General features: G+C 50.1%; 1 protein-coding gene across 2 annotated transcripts in view; it reads left to right on the top strand.

The window, feature by feature from the left end:
* Nucleotides 1-20,009: 20,009 nt before the first annotated feature.
* fhl2a (four and a half LIM domains 2a) overlaps nt 20,010-22,108 on the top strand; it is a 14,623-nt gene continuing 12,524 nt past the window's right edge. Inside the window, exons 1-2 of one of the 2 annotated variants that reach the window (XM_031800292.1) lie at nt 20,113-20,128; nt 20,653-20,743. The gene's annotated coding sequence lies outside the window, so the exon portion shown is untranslated. Of the gene's footprint in view, nt 20,129-20,652; nt 20,744-22,108 lie in introns of both variants that reach the window. The other variant, XM_031800285.1, reaches the window with a different exon arrangement.

The raw sequence follows: 22,108 nt of genomic DNA, 5'->3' as shown, positions 1-22,108 counted from the left end.
CAACAAAGAGTTACACATGGAGTAAACAATTAACAAGTCAATAACACAGTAGAAACCAAAGGGGGAGTCTATATACAATGTGTGCAAAAGGCATGAGGAGGTAGGCAAATAATTACAATTTTGCAGATTAACACTGGAGTGATGAATGATCAGATGGTCATGTACAGGTAGAGATATTGGTGTGCAAAAGAGCAGAAAAGTAAATAAATAAAAACAGTATGGGGATGAGGTAGGTGAGAAAGGGTGGGCTATTTACCAATAGACTATGTACAGCTGCAGCGATCGGTTAGCTGCTCAGATAGCTGATGTTTGAAGTTGGTGAGGGAGATAAAAGTCTCCAACTTCAGCGATTTTTGCAATTCGTTCCAGTCACAGGCAGCAGAGTACTGGAACGAAAGGCGGCCAAATGAGGTGTTGGCTTTAGGGATGATCAGTGAGATACACCTGCTGGAGCGCGTGCTACGGATGGGTGTTGCAATCGTGACCAGTGAACTGAGATAAGGCGGAGCTTTACCTAGCATGGACTTGTAGATGACCTGGAGCCAGTGGGTCTGGCGACGAATATGTAGCGAGGGCCAGCCGACTAGAGCATACAAGTCGCAGTGGTGGGTGGTATAAGGTGCTTTAGTGACGAAACGGATGGCACTGTGATAGACTGCATCCAGTTTGCTGAGTAGAGTGTTGGAAGCCATTTTGTAGATGACATCGCCGAAGTCGAGGATCGGCAGGATAGTCAGTTTTACTAGGGTAAGCTTGGCGGCGTGAGTGAAGGAGGCTTTGTTGCGGAATAGAAAGCCGACTCTTGATTTGATTTTCGATTAGAGATGTTTGATATGAGTCTGGAAGGAGAGTTTGCAGTCTAGCCAGACACCTAGGTACTTATAGACGTCCACATATTCTAGGTCGGAACCATCCAGGGTGGTGATGCTAGTCGGGCATGCGGGTGCAGGCAGCGACCGGTTGAAAAGCATGCATTTGGTTTTACTAGCGTTTAAGAGCAGTTGGAGGCCACGGAAGGAGTGTTGTATGGCATTGAAGCTTGTTTGGAGGTTAGATAGCACAGTGTCCAAAGACGGGCCGAAGGTATATAGAATGGTGTCGTCTGCGTAGAGGTGGATCAGGGAATCGCCCGCAGCAAGAGCAACATCATTGATATACACAGAGAAAATAGTCGGCCCGAGAATTGAACCCTGTGGCACCCCCATAGAGACTGCCAGAGGACCAGACAGCATGCCCTCCGATTTGACGCACTGAACTCTGTCTGCAAAGTAATTGGTGAACCAGGCAAGGCAGTCATCCGAAAAACCGAGGCTCCTGAGTCTGCCGATAAGAATATGGCGATTGACAGAGTCGAAAGCCTTGGCAAGGTCGATGAAGACGGCTGCACAGTACTGTCTTTTATCGATGGCGGTTATGATATCGTTGAGTACCTTGAGTGTGGCTGAGGTGCACCCATGACCGGCTCGGAAACCAGATTGCACAGCGGAGAAGGTGCGGTGGGATTCGAGATGGTCAGTGACCTGTTTGTTGACTTGGGGACTTGGGGAAGACCTTAGATAGGCAGGGCAGGATGGATATAGGTCTGTAACAGTTTGGGTCCAGGGTGTCTCCCCCTTTGAAGAGGGGGATGACTGCGGCAGCTTTCCAATCCTTGGGGATCTCAGACGATATGAAAGAGAGGTTGAACAGGCTGGTAATAGGGGTTGCGACAATGGTGGCAGATAGTTTCAGAAATAGAGGGTCCAGATTGTCAAGCCCAGCTGATTTGTACGGGTCCAGGTTTTGCAGCTCTTTCAGAACATCTGCTATCTGGATTTGGTTAAAGGAGAACCTGGAGAGGCTTGGGCGAGGAGCTGCGGGGGGGGCGGAGCTGTTGGCCGAGGTTGAAGTAGCCAGGCGGAAGGCATGGCCAGCCGTTGAGAAATGCTTATTGAAGTTTTCGATAATCATGGATTTATCAGTGGTGACCGTGTTACCTAGCCTCAGTGCAGTGGGCAGCTGGGAGGAGGTGCTCTTGTTCTCCATGGACTTCACGGTGTCCCAGAACTTTTTGGAGTTGGAGCTACAGGATGCAAACTTCTGCCTGAAGAAGCTGGCCTTAGCTTTCCTGACTGACTGCGTGTATTGGTTCCGGACTTCCCTGAACAGTTGCATATCACGGGGACTATTCGATGCTATTGCAGTCCGCCACAGGATGTTTTTGTGCTGGTCGAGGGCAGTCAGGTCTGGGGTGAACCAAGGGCTGTATCTGTTCTTAGTTCTGCATTTTTTGAACGGAGCATGCTTATCTAAAATGGTGAGGAAGTTACTTTTAAAGAATGACCAGGCATCCTCAACTGACGGGATGAGGTCAATGTCCTTCCAGGATACCCGGGCCAGGTCGATTAGAAAGGCCTGCTCACAGAAGTGTTTTAGGGAGCGTTTGACAGTGATGAGGGGTGGTCGTTTGACTGCGGCTCCGTAGCGGATACAGGCAATGAGGCAGTGATCGCTGAGATCCTGGTTGAAGACAGCGGAGGTGTATTTGGAGGGCCAGTTGGTCAGGATGACGTCTATGAGGGTGCCCTTGTTTACAGAGTTAGGGTTGTACCTGGTGGGTTCCTTGATGATTTGTGTGAGATTGAGGGCATCTAGCTTAGATTGTAGGACTGGCGAGGTGTTAAGCATATCCCAGTTTAGGTCACCTAACAGAACAAACTCTGAAGCTAGATGGGGGGCGATCAATTCACAAATGGTGTCCAGGGCACAGCTAGGAGCTGAGGGGGGGTCGGTAGCAGGCGGCAACCGTGAGAGACTTATTTCTGGAGAGAGTAATTTTCAAAATTAGTAGTTCGAACTGTTTGGGTATGGACCTGGAAAGTATGACATTACTTTGCAGGCTATCTCTGCAGTAAACTGCAACTCCGCCCCCTTTGGCAGTTCTATCTTGACGGAAGATGTTATAGTTGGGTATGGAAATCTCTGAATTTTTGGTGGCCTTCCTGAGCCAGGATTCAGACACAGCAAGGACATCAGGGTTAGCAGAGTGTGCTAAAGCAGTGAGTAAAACAAACTTAGGGAGGAGGCTTCTGATGTTGACATGCATGAAACCAAGGCTTTTTCGATCACAGAAGTCAACAAATGAGGGTGCCTGGGGACATGCAGGGCCTGGGTTTACCTCCACATCACCCGCGGAACAGAGAAGGAGTAGTATGAGGGTGCAGCTAAAGGCTATCAAAACTGGTCGCCTAGAGCGTTGGGGACAGAGAATAAGAGGAGCAGGTTTCTGGGCATGGTAGAATATATTCAGGGCATAATGCGCAGACAGGGGTATGGTGGGGTGCGGGTACAGCAGAGGTAAGCCCAGGCACTGGGTGATGATGAGGGAGGTTGTATCTCTGGACATGCTGGTAGTAATGGGTGAGGTCACCGCATGTGTGGGAGGTGGGACAAAGGAGTTATCAGGGGCGTGAAGAGTGGAACTAGGGGCTCCATTGTGAACTAAAACAATGATAACTAACCTGAACAACAGTATACAAGGCATATTGACATTTGAGAGAGACATACAGCGAGGCATACAGTAATCACAGGTGTTGAATTGGGAAAGCTAGCTAAAACAGTAGGTGAGACAACAGCTAATCAGCTAGCACAACAACAGCAGGTAAAATGGCGTAGACTAGGCAACGGGGCCAACAGATAGAACAAACAAGCAGAATGGAGTACCGTGATTAATGGACAGTCCAGCGTGCATCAGCTATGTAGCCAAGAGATCAGTGTCCAGGGGGCAGCGGTGGATGGGGCAGGGAAGCTGGCCTGGCGAGTGTTATCCAGGTAAAAAAAAAACTAACAATGACTAAATAGCTTGTAGCTAGTTAGCTGGTTAGCTTCTGGAGGTTCTTGAGTGTGTTCTAAAAATAAATAAAAAATAATAGCGATTCCATATCACATTGGGTGAGGCAGGTTTCTGGAAGGTATAAACAAATTAAAAGTCAAAAGAGATAGAAAGTAAATATGGGTCCGGTGAGCGTTTGAGACGCGGCGATTCAGGCGGTTAGCAGGCCTGTGCTAACAAGCTAACAGTTTGTAGGCCCGGGCTAGACAAGGTAGCAGTTAGCGGGCCGGAGCTGGACAAGCTAGCAGTTAGCAGGCCGAATTAGCAAGCAGGGAGATATCGAGGGCTAGAGAGTTAGCCTTTGGGGGACGTCGCGATGGGGTGAGTCTGTTTATTCCTCTTCATGCGATGACATCGGTAGACCGGTCGTGGGCCCGGGTAGCAACCAATAGGATCATGTGAATGTCCGTTTCAGGACATCATTGTAAATAAGAATTTGTTCTTAATTGACTCGCCTGGATAAATAAAATGTAAATAAAAGTATGTAGGAATTTGGAATCTAGAGTGCACTGTAAAAGGCTCTGTTGAAAGTCTAGTTGCTCACACAAAACAGTCATTCATGGAAGTTTTTATGTAAAATTGGTCCTCGAGAATGGATAATATTGCATATCTGACTACACCAAGTCCAATATTATCAACTACACTAATTGAATAATTTCTGCAAAGAACATTAAATCGAGAAGGGACTGACTGGAGTCAATCAATGGAAAAGAAGGGAAGTTGATATACTTCACTGGCTGTGCATGTGTCTGTGTTGATTCTGGCCCACTTACATAATGTTACGGTGGTTGTCTTTTCTATGTCCAAACCGTATCTGTCCATCACACATGACGATATGCCTAGTTAAACAAAATAAAAAATGAATGTTATTGCAAGAACAGGTCAAATAAGCCAAGAGCAACAACATCATTACTAGGTCAGTCAAGAACTTTGAAAGTTTCTTCAAGTGCTGTCGCAAAATTCAAGCACTATATTTTGATTTGTTTAACACTTTGTTGGTTACTACATGATTCCATATCTGTTATTTCACAGTTTTGATGTCTTCACTATTATTCTACAATGTAGAAAATAGTATAAAGAAAGAACAACCCTTGAATGAGTAGGTGTGTCCAAAAGTTTGACTGCTACTGTATATGAGAAGCATATGAGAAGCACATGAGACCTGTAATATAATTATCAAGACCAGGCCTTTCTTGAAGACTCTGAAAAGCATGAAATCAAAGTGAGTGGAACTCAGTAGGAAAGTTACTTAGTTAGGAAAAGCATTGTCAGTCAACTGTATAACTATAAGACAGCCGTTGTTATGTTCCTGGGGGCTGATTCGGACTTTCTTGGAAATCATTCATCAACATCTATGGGAGACTGAAGAAAATTGGAGTCCGAATACTGTCCCTAGTCAGTGAGTGAGTGCTTCCCATCAAAACAAGTAAACAAACAACTAGATCATCGAACAAAGAGACCATCAAATAGACAATCATCTAAATAGGACACCAATAGGGCATTGAACAAACTAGGCATCACGCAAACAAAGACACATGACTTCAGAACATAAATTGTCCCACGCTTGCGGCCACCTTTTCTTCAGAAGTGATAAGTCATTGGTAAAAATGTGACGGTGTTTTAGCTCCAACAAAACAAGACTAATTTAGCTGATGAGAGTTAGGTGGTTATTTTTCAGCAAACCTGTCTAGACCTTGAATTAGTTTGGGCCCCTGAAGGAACTCGATTCAGATACACCTGCTCAGTAAATGTGGCGTTCTGAGGAGGGGAACAATAGTAACATCCTACTGGGCACAGACGTCAGTTCAGCGTCGAGTTTTGATTTACATTTGGTTTGAGTTTTCAACTATTGTGAATTCAACAAAGAATGTCACCATGTCACAGGATTTAGGTTGAAAGTTGGGTGAAAAAAAAGGTGATATCACAGATTATTTTGGGTTGAAATGACCCGTTTGTGGTCAAGGGGATAGTCAGCAGGTTCAGTCTGAAATGTTTTCTCCTGAACGTGCTCAAATCTATTTTCTTGGAACAAAAAAAGTTCTAGAAGCCAAGGATTGACCATACAAGTTCCACAACTACTGTCATGAACACTATGTATTGGAACCCCTGCTTACAACTATTCAATCATGTTGGACCAGTAACAACCAGGAGGGGAGCAAGAAAAAGGACTTCTGAAAGTACTGAAACATGGCTGAAGACTGTCGATGGTCCAACATGAATACACCACAACAGACCCTACACTGGATCAGTCAGTCATGCACCAAGACGTGAAGTCCACACAATGTTTTGAAGTGTGGTGTCTGTTTGGTGAGAGGGGGATGGGGAAAGGGTAAGGACTTGAGGAAAAGGGAAATGCTATGCTACTGTATGTGACTTTTCCATTTGAGCTCTCCCCCACGACTGACCAATAATTAGGGTGGTGATCCTAATCAATGGTGACCTTCATGGTGGTGTTTTTACCTCCAATGCAGAGGAAGACTTAATGTGATCAGCAGCAGACCTCCCGGACCACAGTATCTCATCTGTCATTGATTTTCTGTTGAGTAAGACTCTCAAGCAACAACAATACAGTGTTTCAGTCTCCAATGACGTGCTGATATCACACCACAAGAACACAAAGAAACATTAGAATAATGAGAGGTGGTCTGAGGCCAAAACTGTCCCCCCAGACTATCTTCCACACCCTCCACTAAAATGGCAGGGGAGTTGAGAGGGGTAGTCGTTCGATGACAGGCACAAGAAATGGCACCCCTCACCCCCTGTCCAGTTCCCTGCCCCTCTCTCTCATCCACCCCTCCTCCTCCTTCTCTAATCACTGCCATAGCTTTGGGGGATCCATATCCTCCGCGTTGGACCCCGTTCCCCACGTGTCACCGCACCAGCTGTCCTCGCCCTCCAGCAGACAGAATTAGTTAGATAAACGCAGGCCTAAGCGAAGGGGCCTGGTTACTCTCTGGACCAGACAGATGGGTCAGATGGGACGGCAGTGCTGTAGTCCTGCTGGCCCAGACAGAGGGTTGGGACAGGGGAAAGACAGAGGGACTGGGGCAAGGGTGAGAGAGAGGAGGACTGGGGCAAGGGTGAGAGAGAGAAGGACTGGGGGAGAGAGAGAAGGACTGGGGCAGGAGAAAGAGGAGAGAGAGGAGGACTGGGGGAGAGAGAGGAGGACTGGGGCAGGGGAAAGGGGAGAGAGAGGAGGACTGGAGGAGAGAGAGGAGGACTGGGGGAGAGAGAGAAGGACTGGGGCAGGGGAAAGGGGAGTGAGAGAAGGACTGGGGGAGAGAGAGAAGGACTGGAGGAGAGAGAGGAGGACTGGGGGAGAGAGATGAGGACTGGAGGAGAGAGGAGGACTGGGGGAGAGAGAGGAGGACTGGGGCAGGGGAAAGGGGAGAGAGAGGATGACTAGGGGAGAGAGAGAAGGACTGGGGGAGAGAGAGGAGGACTGAAGGAGAGAGAGGAGGACTGGGGAAGAGAGAGGAGGACTGGGGCAGAGGAAAGGGGAGAGAGAGGAGGACTGGGGCAGGGGAAAGGGGACAGAGAGAAGGACTGGGGGAGAGAGAGAAGGACTGGGGGAGAGAGAGGAGGACTGGGGCAGGGGAAAGGGGAGAGAGAGGAGGACTGGGGGAGAGAGAGGAGGACTGGATGAGAGAGAGGACTGGGGCAGGGGAAAGAGGAGAGAGAGGAGGACTGGGGCAGGGGAAAGGGGACAGAGAGAAGGACTGGGGGAGAGAGAGGAGGACTGGGGGAAAGAGAGAAGGACTGGGGGAGAGAGAGGAGGACTGGGGCAGGGGAAAGGGGAGAGAGAGGAGGACTGGGGGAGAGAGAGGAGGACTGGATGAGAGAGAGGACTGGGGCAGGGGAAAGAGGAGAGAGAGGCGGACTGGGGCAGGGGAAAGGGGACAGAGAGGAGGACTGGGGCAGGGGAAAGAGGAGAGAGAGGAGGACTGAGGCAGGGGAAAGAGGAGAGAGAGGAGGACTGGATGAGAGAGAGAAGGACTGGGGCAGGGGAAAGGGGACAGAGAGGAGGACTGGATGAGAGAGAGAAGGACTGGGGTAGGGGAAAGAGGAGAGAGAGGAGGACTGGGGCAGGGGAAAGAGGAGAGAGAGGAGGACTGGGGCAGGGGAAAGAGGAGAGAGAGGAGGACTGGGGCAGGGACAGAGAGAAGGACTGGGAGAGAGAGAGAAGGACTGGGGCAGTGGAAAGGGGAGAGAGGGGAGGACTGGGGGAGAGAGAGAAGGACTGGGGGAGAGAAAGAAGGACTAGGGCAGTGGAAAGGGGAGAGAGAGAAGGACTGGGGCAGGGGAGAGAGAGGAGGACTGGGGAAGGGGAGAGAGAGGAGGACTGGGGGAGAGAGAGAAGGACTGGGGGAGAGAGAGGAGGACTGGGGCAGGGGAAAGGGGAGAGAGAGGAGGACTGGGGCAGGGGAAAGGGGACAGAGAGGAGGACTGGATGAGAGAGAGAAGGACTGGGGGAGAGAGAGGAGGACTGGGGCAGGGGAAAGAGGAGAGAGAGGAGGACTGGGGCAGGGGAAAGGGGACAGAGAGGAGGACTGGGGCAGGGGAAAGAGGAGAGAGAGGAGGACTGGATGAGAGAGAGAAGGACTGGGCAGGGGAAAGAGGAGAGAGAGGAGGACAGAGGCAGGGGAAAGAGGAGAGAGAGGAGGACTGGGTGAGAGAGAGAAGGACTGGGGCAGGGGAAAGGGGACAGAGAGGAGGACTGGATGAGAGAGAGAAGGACTGTGGCAGGGGAAAGAGGAGAGAGAGGAGGACTGGGGCAGGGGAAAGAGGAGAGAGAGGAGGACTGGGGCAGGGGAAAGAGGAGAGAGAGGAAGACTGGGGCAGGGGAAAGAGAAGAGAGAGGAGGACTGGGGCAGGGGAAAGAGGAGAGAGAGGAGGACTGGGGCAGGGGACAGAGAGAAGGACTGGGGGGGAGAGAGAAGGACTGGGGGAGAGAGAGGAGGACTGGATGAGAGAGAGGACTGGGGCAGGGGAAAGAGGAGAGAGAGGAGGACTGGGGCAGGGGAAAGAGGAGAGAGAGGAGGACTGGATGAGAGAGCGAAGGACTGGGGCAGGAGAAAGGGGAGAGAGAGGAGGACTGGGGCAGGGGAAAGAGAGGAGGACTGGGGCAGGAGAGAGAGAGAAGGACTGGGTCTGGGGAAAGGGGAGAGAGAGGAGGACTGGGGCAGGGGAAAGGGGAGAGAGAGGAGGACTGGGGCAGGGGAAAGGGGACAGAGAGGAGGACTGGGGCAGGGGAAAGAGGAGAGAGAGGAGGACTGGGGCAGGGGAAAGAGGAGAGAGAGGAGGACTGGATGAGAGAGAGAAGGACTGGGGCAGGGGAAAGAGGAGAGAGAGGAGGACGGAGGCAGGGGAAAGAGGAGAGAGAGGAGGACTGGATGAGAGAGAGAAGGACTGGGGCAGGGGAAAGGGGACAGAGAGGAGGACTGGATGAGAGAGAGAAGGACTGTGGCAGGGGAAAGAGGAGAGAGAGGAGGACTGGGGCAGGGGAAAGAGGAGAGAGAGGAGGACTGGGGCAGGGGAAAGAGGAGAGAGAGGAAGACTGGGGCAGGGGAAAGAGAAGAGAGAGGAGGACTGGGGCAGGGGAAAGAGGAGAGAGAGGAGGACTGGGGCAGGGGACAGAGAGAAGGACTGGGGGAGAGAGAGAAGGACTGGGGCAGTGGAAAGGGGAGAGAGAGGAGGACTGGGGGAGAGAGAGAAGGACTGGGGGAAAGAGAGAAGGACTGGGGCAGTGGAAAGGGGAGAGAGAGAAGGACTGGGGCAGGGGAGAGAGATGAGGACTGGGGAAGGGGAGAGAGAGAAGGACTGGGGCAGGGGAAAGAGGAGAGAGAGGAGGACTGGGACAGGGGAAAGAGGAGAGAGAGGAGGACTGGATGAGAGAGCGAAGGACTGGGGCAGGAGAAAGGGGAGAGAGAGGAGGACTGGGGCAGGGGAAAGAGAGGAGGACTGGGGAAGGGGAGAGAGAGAAGGACTGGGGCTGGGGAAAGGGGAGAGAGAGGAGGACTGGGGCAGGGGAGAGAGAGAAGGACTGGGCAGGGGAAAGGGGAGAAGAGGAGGGACTGGGGCAGGGGAAAGGGGAGAGAGAGGAGGACTGGGGCAGGGGAAAGGGGAGAGAGAGGACGACTGGGGCAGGGGAAAGGGGAGAGAGAGGAGGACTGGATGAGAGAGAGAAGGACTGGGGCAGGGGAAAGGGGAGAGAGAGGAGGACTGGGGCAGTGGAAAGGGGAGAGAGAGGAGGACTGGATGAGAGAGAGAAGGACTGGGGGAGAGAGAGGAGGACTGGATGAGAGAGAGGACTGGGGGCAGGGGAAAGAGGAGAGAGAGGAGGACTGGGACAGGGGAAAGAGGAGAGAGAGGAGGACTGGATGAGAGAGAGAAGGACTGGGGGCAGGGGAAAGGGGAGAGAGAGGAGGACTGGATGAGAGAGAGAAGGACTGGGGCAGGGGAAAGGGGAGAGAGAGGAGGACTGGGGCAGGGGAAAGGGGAGAGAGAGGAGGACTGGATGAGAGAGAGAAGGACTGGGGGAGAGAGAGGAGGACTGGATGAGAGAGAGGACTGGCGGCAGGGGAAAGAGGAGGGAGAGGAGGACTGGGACAGGGGAAACGAGGTAGAGAGAGGAGGACTGGATGAGAGAGAGAAGGACTGGGGCAGGGGAAAGGGGAGAGAGAAGGAGGACTGGGGCAGGGGAAAGAGGAGAGAGAGGAGGACTGGGGCAGGGGAAAGAGGAGAGAGAGGAGGACTGGGGCAGGGGAAAGAGGAGAGAGAAGAGGACTGGGGCAGGGGAAAGGGGACAGAGAGAAGGAGTGGGGAGAGAGAGAAGGACTGGGGGAGAGAGAGAAGGACTGGGGCAGTGGGAAGGGGAGAGGGACTGGGGCAAGGGTGAGAGAGAGAAGGACTGGGGGAGAGAGAGGAGGACTGGGGCAGGGGACAGAGAGGAGGACTGGGGCAAGGGGAAAGGGGAGAGAGAGGAGGACTGGGGGACAGAGAGGAGGACTGGGGCAGGGGAAAGCGGACAGAGAGGAGGACTGGGGAAGGGGAGAGAGAGAAGGACTGGGGAAGGGGAAGAGAGGAGGACTGGGAAAGGGGAGAGAGAGAAGGGAAGGGGAGAGAGGAGGACTGGGAAAGGGGAGAGAGAGGAGGACTGGGAAAGGGGAGAGAGAGAAGGGAAGGGGAGAGAGACGAGGACTGGATGAGAGAGGAAATGAAGGGAGAAGGGGAAGAAGAAAAATTAGAGAAGAGGCGATACAGGGAGATAGACAGAGGAGAGAGAGATGTCCTAATACACGTGGACCTCTTTCTTGAGTCTGACAAAGGGAACAAACCTACAGTAATTAGCAGCCCTGTGGTTTCCAAATAAAGCACCCAAACCAACGATAAAAGGCTGGGGGAACCATTCCACCAACCTGTCCAGGGATTTAAGGCAGGAAACAACACTGGGTTAAATGACCAGGGCTTTGTTGCCTCATAGACCTACATCACATTACTGCATCGTCACAGCAACAGGTTGACTAGAAAAGAGATATGGGAGATGTGTGTATATGATATATGAGTATCCTCTTGGGTATACCCATTTCAACCTTGAAAGCAGTTTATTTACAGCATACATACATACATTCAATGATGAGGATACCATTCAAATCTAGTGTTAGAGAATTTCTATCAGGGACATTTAGAGGAAGTTCCAGAATACATTAGTCTGTGTTGTATTTGTAAGATGATTAGGAGTTCTACTTGGAAACAAGGTGATTCAATTGATTATATATGGCACACATTCTTACAAATAAAACTAATCAAGTTACATTCAATGAAGGCAGTCATATGAGATGCCCATATTGACTTCTTCCATCGTGACAAAAAACCTAAACTCAACATTCAACCATTTCAATGATTTTACAGTTACAGTTCATATAAGGAAATCAGTCAATTGAAATAAATTCATCAGGCCCTAATCTATGGATTTCACATGACTGGGAATACAGATAATGCATCTGTTAGTCACAGATTCCTTTAAAAAAAGATAGGGGCATGGATCAGAAAACCAGTCTGTATCTGGTGTGGCGACCATTTGCCTCATTCAGGGCGATCTCTCCTTCAGCGCGATCTCTCCTTTGCATAGAGTTGATCAGGCTGTTGATTGTGGCCTGTGGAATGTTGTCCCACTCCTCTTCAATGGAAGTGTGAAGTTTCTGGATATTTGGTGGGAACACACTGTCGTACAAGTCATTCCAGAGCATCCCAAACATGCTTAATGGGTGACATGTCTGGTGAGTATGCAGGCCATGGAAGAACTGGGAGACATGGGGCAGTGATTTGTCATGTTGAAACATGAGGTGATGGCGGTGGATGAATGGCACAACAGTCAGCATGCCAATTGCACACTCCCTCAAAACTTAAGACATCTGTGACATTGTGTTGTGTTAAAAAACTGCACATTTGACAGTGTAATGATCATGCTGTTCAAACAACTTATTGATATGCCACACCTGTCAGGTGGATGGATAACCTTGGCAAAGGAGAAATGCTCACTAACAGGGATGTAAACACATTTTTGAACAAAATTGAAGAGAAATAAGCTTTTTGTGGAAAACTTCCGGGATCTTTTATTTTAGCTCTCGAAACATGGTACAAACACTTTATATGTTGCATTTATATTTTTGTTCAGTATAATATCAAATCTAATATAACTAGCCTGATGTACATTTAATTTAATCCCAGTGTTTTTAAGAGACACATTTGTACAGAGAGAACAACCGCTATGGCATGAAGCGAGAGGTGGATAACATGCTCAGTATGCATTGACACCAGAGGAGGCTGGTGGGAGGAGATGTGTGTATATGATACACGAGTATCCTCTTGGGTATACCCATTTCAGTATGGATGTCCTCTCTGTTGTGGTCAACCCTGGAGAGGAGATGTGTGTATATGATATACGAGTATCCTCTTGGGTATACCCATTTCAGTATGGATGTCCTCTCTGCTGTGGTCAACCCTGGAGAGGAGATGTGTGTATATGATATACGAGTGTCCCCTTGGGTATACCCATTTCAGTATGGATGTCCTCTCTGTTGTGGTCAACCCTGAAGAGGAGATGTGTGTATATGATATACGAGTATCCTCTTGGGTATACCCATTTCAGTATGGATGTCCTCTCTGTTGTGGTCAACCCTGAAGAGGAGATGTGTGTATATGATATACGAGTATCCTCTTGGGTATACCCATTTCAGTATGGATGTCCTCTCTGTTGTGGTCAACCCTGGAGAGGAGATGTGGAACATGTAGAAAACAGCAGAAATAAAGAGAAACCCTTGAATGAGGAGGTGTGTCCAACGCGTTGACTGCTACTGTACGTATGTTAATGCTTGGTTAGAACAAAAGCCTGCACCCATAACAGCTCACTCAATGTTCTCCAAAATGACTCCCTCAATTTCCGTTACCTCTGATTGCTCATTTGTGTCCCTCCTCCTTGTGACCTTGTGTCACGGCCGGTCCATCAAAGCAATTTCTATCAAGGGATCCATGTCAGTGTGCTGGAGGTCTGGCCGGTTCAAAGGTTGAAAAGGTTCCCCTTCCAGGGGATCAACTGGGCTCTGGTGTAACCCAGGGATGGGCCTGTTTGGGGGGGGGGGGGAATGATTAACGGTGGTCTGGTGATGACGGAGGCTGGGCGCCCTGACCTTTCCGTCCTGGCTGTATTTGCGGCATCGGTAAGCACCAGGCTTTAACAGCACCATGGATCCTGGTAGTGCCCAGACAGCTGCAGCGTTATCCCCCGGCTGGGCTTATCGACTGGGCTGGTAGCCCAGGGATGAGGATACATGGGGGCCAGGGATGGGATGGGGGGGTTGATGGGGAGGGAATTAGGGCTGGAATGAGGACGCATTGAGCTGGGCGAAGAGATGGGGTGGGGATGGGGAATTGAGGGGTTGGGAAGGGGGTCAAGGGCTGGGGCCGGGAATGGGGCTGGAGCCAAGCGCTGGGGCTAGGAGTGACAGCGATATGAATTGTGTCAATATAATGTCAACATAAGCATCCTGGCATTGGCAGCAATGAAACATGACAGAACATCTATGTGTGGTAGTTGGGTTGACTTTAATTCCACACAGTGATTATCAGCATTACAGTCTAATTCACAGCTGAATCTCAGCACACACACACACACACACACACCACGTAACCTCTCCGATACGCTTCCACAGCACACACACACCAAGTTACTTCTCCGATACGCTCCCACAGCACACACACACACCAAGTTACCTCCCCGATACGCTCCCACAGCACACACACACACCAAGTTACCTCTCCGATACACTCCCATCACACACACCACTTTACCTCTCCGATACACTCCCATCACACACACACACCACGTTACCTCACCGATACACTCCATCACACACCACGTTACCTCACCGATACACTCCATCACACACACACCACGTTACCTCACCGATACACTCCATCACACACCACATTACCTCACCGATACGCTCCATCACACACACCACGTTACCTCACCGATACGCTCCATCACACACCACATTACCTCACCGATACGCTCCATCACACACACCACGTTACCTCACCGATACGCTCCATCACACACCACGTTACCTCTCCGATACGCTCTATCACACACACCACGTTACCTCACCGATACGCTCCATCACACACACACACCACGTTACCTCACCGATACACTCCATCACACACACACCACGTTACCTCACCGATACACTCCATCACACACCACGTTACCTCACCGATACGCTCCAATCACACACACCACGTTACCTCACCGATACACTCCATCACACACACCACGTTACCTCACCGATACACTCCCATCACACACACCACGTTACCTCACCGATACACTCCATCACACACACCACGTTACCTCACCGATACACTCCATCACACACACCACGTTACCTCACCGCTACACTCCATCACACACACCACGTTACCTCACCGATATACTCCCATACACACACACCACCACGTTACCTCACCGATACACTCCATCACACACACCACGTTACCTCACCGATACACTCCATCACACACACACACCAACGTTACCTCACCGATCTAATCCCATCACACACACACACCAACGTTACCTCACCGATAACACTCCATCACACACACCACGTTACCTCACCGATACACTCCATCACACACACACACCACGTTACCTCACCGATACACTCCATCACACACACCACGTTACCTCACCGATACACTCCATCACACACACCACGTTACCTCACCGATACACTCCATCACACACACACACCACGTTACCTCACCGATACACTCCATCACACACACCACGTTACCTCACCGATACACTCCATCTCACACCACATTACCTCACCGATACGCTCCCATCACACACACAACACCACGTTACCTCACCGATACGCTCCCATCACACCACACCACACCACGTTACCTCACCGATACACTCCATCACACACACCACGTTACCTCACCGATACACTCCATCTCACACCACATTACCTCACCGATACGCTCCCATCACACACACACACCACGTTACCTCACCGATACGCTCCCATCACACACACACACCACGTTACCTCACCGATACGCTCCCATCACACACACACCACGTTACCTCACCGATACGCTCCATCACACACACACCACGTTACCTCACCGATACGCTCCATCACACACACACCACGTTACCTCACCGATACGCTCCCATCACACACACACCACGTTACCTCACCGATACGCTCCATCACACACCACGTTACCTCACCGATACGCTCCATCACACACACACCACGTTACCTCACCGATACGCTCCCATCACACACACACACCACGTTACCTCACCGATATGCTCCATCACACACACACCACGTTACCTCACCGATACACTCCATCACACACCACGTTACCTCACCGATACGCTCCATCACACACACCACGTTACCTCACCGATACACTCCATCACACACACCACGTTACCTCACCGATACACTCCATCACACACCCACGTTACCTCACCGATACACTCCATCACACACCACGTTACCTCACCGATACGCTCCATCACACCACACCACGTTACCTCACCGATACACTCCATCACACACCACGTTACCTCACCGATACGCTCCATCACACACACCACGTTACCTCACCGATACACTCCATCACACACACCACGTTACCTCACCGATACACTCCATCACACACACCACGTTACCTCACCGATACACTCCATCACACACCACGTTACCTCACCGATACACTCCATCACACACCACGTTACCTCACCGATACGCTCCATCACACACACCACGTTACCTCACCGATACGCTCCCATCACACACACACACCACGTTACCTCACCGATACGCTCCATCACACACCACGTTACCTCACCGATACACTCCATCACACACACACCACGTTACCTCACCAATACACTCCATCACACACCACGTTACCTCACCGATACACTCCATCACACTCACCACGTTACCTCACCGATACACTCCATCACACACACCACGTTACCTCACCGATACGCTCCTATCTCATGATAAGCTGTAAACCACACTATTTACCAAGAGAGTTTTCATCTATATTCTGCGTAGCTGTGTATTTACCACCACAAACCGATGCACTAAGATGACACTCAATGATCTGTATAAGGCCATAAGAAAACAAGAAAATGCTCATCCAGAGGCGGCACTCCTAGTGGCCGGGGACTTTAATGCAGGGAAACTTAAATCCATTTGACCTCTTTCAAGCAACATGTTAAATGTGCAACCAAAGGGAAAAAACTCTAGACCACCTTTACTCTACACACAGAGACATATACAAAGCTCTCCCTCGCCCTCCATTTGGCAAATTTGACTATAATTCTATCCTCCTGATTCCTGCTTACAAGCAAAAACTAAAGCAGGAATCACCAGTGACTTGGTCAATAAAAAAGTGGTCAGATGAAGCAGATACTAAACTACAGGACTGTTTTGTTAGCATAGACTGGAATATGTTATGGAATTCTTCCGATGGCATTGAGGAGTACACCACATCAGTCACTGGCTTCATCAATAAGTGCATCGATGACGTTGTCCCCACAGAGACCGTACGTACATACCCCAACCAGAAGCCATGGATTACAGGCAACATCCACACTGAGCTAAAGGGTAGAGGTGACGCTTTCAAGGAGCGGGATTCTAACCCGGAAGTTTATAAGAAATCCCGCTATGGCCTCTGACGAACCATCAAACAGGCAAATCGTCAATACAGGACTAAGATTGAATCGTACTACACCAGCTCCAACGCTCGTCGGATGTGGCAGGGCCTGCAAACCATTACAGACTACAAAGGGAAGCACAGCCGCGAACTGCCCAGTGACACGAGCCTACCAGACAAGCTAAATGACTTCTATGCAAGTAACACTGAAACATGCATGAGAGCATCAGCTGTTCCAGACGACTGTGTGATCACGTTCTCCATAGCCATTGTGAATAAGGTCAACATTCACAAGGCCGCAGGGCCAGATGGATTACCAGGACTATTACTCTGAGCATGAGCTGACCAACTGGCAAGTGTCTTCCAATTTGCATACCGCCCCAACAGATCCACAGATGATGCAATCTCTACTGCACTCCACACTGTCCTTTCCCACCTGGACAAAAGGAACACCTATGTGAGAATGCTATTCATTGACTACAACTCAGCGTTCAACACCATAGTGCCCTCAAAGCTCATCACTAAGCTGAGGACCCTGGGACTAAACACCTCCCTCTGCAACTGGATCCTGGACTTCCTGACGGGCCGCCCCCAGGTGGTAAGGGTAGGTAACAACACATCCGCCACGCTGATCCTCAACACGGTGGTGTAGTGCGTACGACCCAGTACATCCGTGGGGCCAAGCTTCCTACCATCCAGGACCTCTATACCAGGCAGTGTCAGAGGAAGGCCCTAAAAATTGTCAAAGACTCCAGCCACCCCAGTCATAGACTGTTCACTCTGCTACCGCACGGCAAGCAGTACCGGAGCGCCAAGTCTAGGTCCAAGAGGCTTCTCAACAGCTTCTACCCCCAAGCCATAAGACTCCTGAAAAGCTAATCAAATGGCTACCCGGACTATTTGCATTGCCTGCCCCCCCCCCCCCCCCCCTTTATACTGCTGCTATTCTCTGTTTATTATCTATGCATGGTCACTCTAATTCTACCTACATGTACATATTACCTCAATTACCTCGACACCGGTGCCCCGCACATTCACTCTGTACCGGTACCCCCTGTATATAGCCTCGCTATTGTTATTTTACTGCTGCTCTTTAATTATTTGTTACTTTTATTTCTTATTTTTTACTTATCGCATATTTTTCTTAAAACTGCATTGTTGGTTAAGGTCTTGTAAGTAATCATTTCACTGTAAGGTCTACTACACCTGTTGTATTCAGCACATGTGACAAATCAAATTTGATCACACACCACATTACCTCCCCGATACGCTCCCACGGTCAATCAGGGATACTGTTGGCCATAATTAACAACCTCCTGTTGATTAACATCTATAAGCACCACAAGTAGTTTACAAATATAGCACTTGAGTCACACAAGGGGACTTGTGAGTGAGTGAGTGAGTGAGTGAGTGAGTGAGTGAGTGAGTGAGTGAGTGAGTGAGTGAGAGAGAGAGAGAGAGAGAGAGAGAGAGAGAGAGAGAGAGAGAGAGAGAGAGAGAGAGAGAGAGAGAGAGAGAGAGAGAGAGAGAGAGAGAGAGAGAGAGAGAGAGAGAGAGAGAGAGAGAGAGAGAGAGAGAGAGAGAGAGAAAGAGAGAGAGAGGCAGGGAATGTGAGAGAGGATGATCGAGATGGATGGATAGGGAGAGACAGGGCAGGACATCTCAGAGGAGGACAGTGCTCTATAACATTTAACTCACGGCATACTTTCCACCTTAGCCTCACGTCAAAGAGCCATAATGTCATGAGGTACACAACAGTACAAGTGTGTGTGTAGGTGGTATATCATACAACATTAGACGCAAGACTAAACTGTTTAAATGATTCAACTGTTTAAATGACTGTACTGTTGCAATCTGGGCTCAAAACTAATAAAAAATGTCTCATGACAGGATTGTTCTTTGTGAAGACAACACAAACTAACAAAAATGGAGGAAGGTCTGTGAACTGGGATTCTGGAACAATCCTGGGAGATGTGTTGTTCCTGGCTTTCCTCTCTGTGAAAAATGGGATACAGAGTTAGTGGAGGGATGAAAGGATGTTGGGATTAGATTGAGGCAGGGAAAAGGGTTGGATTGAGGGAGGGATGGAGAGGGTTACTCAATCAGAATATTAAAAAGGGAGGGAATGGTAGGGCTGGATCTGATAGATCTGATATATACATAGATAGAGAGAGAGAGAGAGAGAGAGAGAGAGAGAGAGAGAGAGAGAGAGAGAGAGAGAGAGAGAGAGAGAGAGAGAGAGAGAGAGAGAGAGAGAGAGAGAGTGAGAGTGAGAGAGAGAGAGAGAAAGAAGGGTCTACAGGGAGAGAGAGGGGTCTACAGGGAGAGAGAGGGGCCTACAGGGAGAGAGAGGGGCCTACAGGGAGAGAGAGGGGTCTACAGGGAGAGAGAGGGGTCTACAGGGATAGAGAGGGGTCTACAGGGATAGAGAGGGGTGAGAGAGAGGGGTCTACAGGGAGAGAGAGGGGTCTACAGGGAGAGAGAGGGGCTACAGGGAGAGAGAGGGGTCTACAGGGAGAGAGAGGGGTCTACAGGGAGAGAGAGGGGTCTACAGGGAGAGAGAGGGGTCTACAGGGAGAGAGAGGGGCTACAGGGAGAGAGAGGGGCCTACAGGGAGGGAGAGGAAACTACAGACACAGAAATTAGTAGTTGATCTCCTCATCCTCGTAGTTAGTAGTTGTGTGTGGTTAGTGAACTACAATGCAATGCCTTACAAGGCCAAAGGGCAGTTGGTGTGGCAGAGTGACAGTGTGTGTGTGTATGTCGAGAGAGAGAAAGAGAGTGAGAGAGAGAGTTTTATCTCTGTAGGGCCATTGTATTTATAGCCCATTTCTAACCCCCCCTCCTCACCCCCCAACCCCCTCCTCACCCGCTCCACAATTAGTTGTCTATGGGTGGGGTAATCCAATCAGGAGTGACTACAGCTCGCCCTCTGTTCACCGGTCTCAGTCTGAGCAGACTCCTCACAGACACACACCCTCCACAGACAGAAAGGTAGGACTCAGCACTGTCCACTACCCATCCATCCCTTCTTCACTCCTCTTCTTTCTCCTTTTCTGGGACATAAACATTTCATTCCACTCATCCTCTCACAAGCCCCTTCCCTCTCTCCACCTGAGCTCTTATCCCTCTACTTAACCATGTTCTCTTTCTTTCCATCTTTCCACCATTCATCCATCTGATTACCTCTTCTTCTCTACCACCTGAAACAATCACCCTCCACTCAGCTCAAACAATAACTCCCAACCTCCTCCTCAATCTCCACAACTCTCTCTCTGATTACGGTTATTCAGGCCTTGAACACTATGACTGAACTTCGGCTTTGATGCTTGACATTTGACCTAATTTCTCCACTGACTAACTCAACTTTAGCTTGATAGACTTATTTTGTTAAAGAAATGTGCCACTGTCACTTTGAATTAGAGGTAATTCAGTCAGTATCAACTACTTCTCTATGATACAGATTACAAGCATGATCAAACTAGGTATCTTAAATGTGTTTCTGTGTCCTCGAAAAGCCTGACCCTACTGTCCTGCATTCACTGTGCCTTGGAGAGGAAATTATTTTGGATGTAGAGGACTTTGTTTCAAATGCTATTATTTAGCAAGGTAAGGTAATAACTTCAGCAGATTTACATTGTCACTGTCAATGTATGCATGTGTGTGTGAATGTGTGCGTGTGCGCGTGTGTGTGTGGCAGAGCCTGTCTATGCTATGCTGTAATATCTAATGCAAGAGGATAAGTGTAGGTGTTATCAGTGTGCCTTGATAATGTGCTGACAGACATGGCTGACAGACAGGGCAGACAGACAGGGCAGACAAACAGGGCAGACAAACAGGGTCTAATATGCTCTGTGCCTATCTGCCAGTTATCTATACCCTATAGTTATGGTTAGGAGTGGGTAGTGGTATGGGCGAAGGGGGGTACATTTGGGGAAACAGAGTTCCACCCCTTGAGACTGAGAGATGGCGTTCAGTGCTGTCCTGGCTGGATGGATCCAATGGAATAGTCCCAAAAGTGCTCACTCAGCTCATTGGGTATGCTAAATATGAGGCCTGTATGTTTGAGGGATGGTGCATTTCTGTAGTAGTTTGTCGTTGAAACATTGAGCTTTTTTGAGCACCTGTCTAGCCCCTCTATCGTGGCTCTTAAAAGCATTCCAGTTTCCTCTGAGGGTACTGGCTATCATTAGAGACTCGTGTCACTGTGGGCTACTCCTGCCATTGTGGCTCAAGCCTCCAACTGAGTGAGATGGATGCCCTGCTGAGAGAGAGAGCAGGGGTCAGGTGTGGGTACTCCAGGGGTAAATTGGGAGGTGGCCGATTTGTAGTGGAAAAGAAGGGAGGAGAGAGGATGGATGGATGAGGAGGGAGGGTTGTGGTGTTGAGGGGACGGGAAGGGAGAGGAGATGACAGGTGAGGAAGCAGGGTTGTGGTGTTGAGGGGAAGGGAAGGGAGAGGGGATGACAGGTGAGGAAGCAGGGTTGTGGTGTTGAGGGGAAGGGAAGGGAGAGGGGATGACAGGTGAGGAGGGAGGGTTGTGGTGTTGAGGGGAAGGGAAGGGAGAGGGGATGACAGGTGAGGAGGGAGGGTTGTGGTGTTGAGGGGAGGAGAGAGGATGGATGGGTGAGGAGGGAGGGTTATGGTGTTGAGGGGACGGGAAGGGAGAGGAGATAACAGGTGAGGAGGGAGGGTTGTGGTGTTGAGAGGATGGATGGGTGAGGAGGGGGGGTTGTGGTGTTGAGGGGAAGGGAAGGGAGAGGACATAACAGGTGAGGAGGGAGGGTTGTGGTGTTGAGGGGAAGGGAAGGGAGAGGAGATAACAGGTGAGGAGGGAGGGTTGTGGTGTTGAGAGGATGGATGGGTGAGGAGGGAGGGTTATGGTGTTGAGGGGAGGAGAGAGAATGGATGGGTGAGGAGGGAGGGTTGTGGTGTTGAGGGGAGGGGAAGGGAAGGGAGAGGAGATGACAGGTG

Source organism: Oncorhynchus kisutch, linkage group LG2 (assembly GCF_002021735.2).
Source record: "Oncorhynchus kisutch isolate 150728-3 linkage group LG2, Okis_V2, whole genome shotgun sequence".
NCBI classification, from domain to species: domain Eukaryota; kingdom Metazoa; phylum Chordata; class Actinopteri; order Salmoniformes; family Salmonidae; genus Oncorhynchus; species Oncorhynchus kisutch.
The sequence above is the reverse complement of the archived record's forward strand: the minus strand, read 5'-3'. Positions and strand labels throughout refer to the sequence as shown.